The sequence below is a fragment of the Dasypus novemcinctus genome, chromosome 11 (genome assembly GCF_030445035.2).
Source record: "Dasypus novemcinctus isolate mDasNov1 chromosome 11, mDasNov1.1.hap2, whole genome shotgun sequence".
Classification (NCBI taxonomy): domain Eukaryota; kingdom Metazoa; phylum Chordata; class Mammalia; order Cingulata; family Dasypodidae; genus Dasypus; species Dasypus novemcinctus.
Genome location: NC_080683.1, coordinates 31,743,553 through 31,745,172, shown reverse-complemented (window position 1 = coordinate 31,745,172; position 1,620 = coordinate 31,743,553). Strand labels below are relative to the sequence as shown.

Genomic DNA, 1,620 nt, shown 5'->3' with positions numbered 1-1,620 from the left:
AATCTGATTCAGTAGGTTTGAGTTGGTACCAGGACTTTGTGTGCTTATTAAGAGCCCCAGGTGATTCTAATGTCAAGGCATTTTGGGGAAACATTGCTATATATTGCAGTGCTTTATGAATTTTTCGACTACTGCTTTTATTTATTTATTTAAAAACATAAAGCAATTTTTAATATATAAAACACTCTTCAAACATCTATTTCTTTTGAGCCCATTATTTGGTAAATGTGTAACTGCTACACATAGAGATAAGGTATTTTCCTTTTTCTTTTTTCTTTTTTATTATTTATTTTCCATAACATCTTCAGTGCTAGGAATTGGGTTTAGAAATACATTTAATGGTGTGGGGCTGCCCCTCAGGAACCCTGGCTTTCCTAAGCGCGACCGGCACGTGCAAGACAGCGGCCACCACCTCCCGCCACTGACAAAGAGGAGGAAAACCGGGACAAAAATATGGAACACTTCATGAATTTGTGTGTCATCCTTGCGCAGGGGCCATGCTAATCTTCTCTGCATCGTTCCAATTTTAGTATATTATATGTGCTGCTGAAGTGAGCACTGCTTTTATTTTTATGATCATGTTTTAAAAAAATAACAATTGACAAAATCAGAGCTGGATTTTTATTAATTCTCTATTTTGATTCTTCATATCCTTCTAAGGTATTAAATCATCATGACTGAATATATCATAAGGGGATAGATTTTTGGGGGATGTATGCACAGGGTAATATCTTTGAACAATAAGAGGAGGAAGTAACAAAATAAAATCCCTAGCCATTCTGCAGAAATGTCAGTCAGACTGCATTGATTCACCAGACAAAATTTAACTTAGACAAATTTAACCTTGGCAACCAAACTCAGAGAATACAGTGTTGCTTTTCCCTAAATATTTGAAAACAATTAGTTGTTTGTTTACATAAACAAGGAGGGGCAAAAGAGGCCTCTAAGTGTGGTTCCATTGGTGAAAGCATAAAATTACATTTCTATATGGGTAAATTCCCTGGAAGAGCAGAACTCTTTTAAAAAGCAGGACAGTTCCATGAATAATGGTCATGTCCATATGCATTATTTAATTCCTTTTCCCAAACTGTTTTGTCTTACAGTTGAATGAACCAGAAATATGGCTAATGAATTGCACAATAGGAAACCATATTTAATTCATAATATGGGCTTCCTTAATATGTTTGGTAATGGGCAGAACAGTCATTATAATTAAGGACATAGAAGGTGTACAAGTAATGATACACCAATTGCCTATGCAAATTAATGTAAACTCTTATAAAATGATCTGATCAAGGGTGCGTGCATGTGAAACTAAGTGAAGAAAAATTCTGTCCAACTATTCAAAAGACGTACCTAAATTTTCAGTTTATGAAATGAAACTAAATAGTTTTTCAAGAAAGAAAAGCAATATAATGGAACCTATTTATCATATGTGTTCTGTGAATATTCTGGCATATAGTGCCAGCTATAATAATTTTTATCAGAACACTTTTTTAAAAAATAGAAGTCTCATAGCAAAGATGATTCATTGTACCATTTGGAACTTTAAATCAACAGAAACTTCTAACAATGTAAAAATGATTGGCTGAAATTCAATATTTGCTTAGAAATAAGTAA

At 33.6% G+C, this 1,620-nt stretch overlaps 1 non-coding gene across 1 annotated transcript; it reads right to left on the bottom strand.

Annotated features, from left to right (window-relative positions):
* Positions 1-447: 447 nt before the first annotated feature.
* On the bottom strand, positions 448-559 carry LOC111759996 (U6 spliceosomal RNA). The gene has a single exon (XR_002793812.2). It is a non-coding gene; the product is annotated as a U6 spliceosomal RNA (small nuclear RNA).
* Positions 560-1,620: the final 1,061 nt, after the last annotated feature.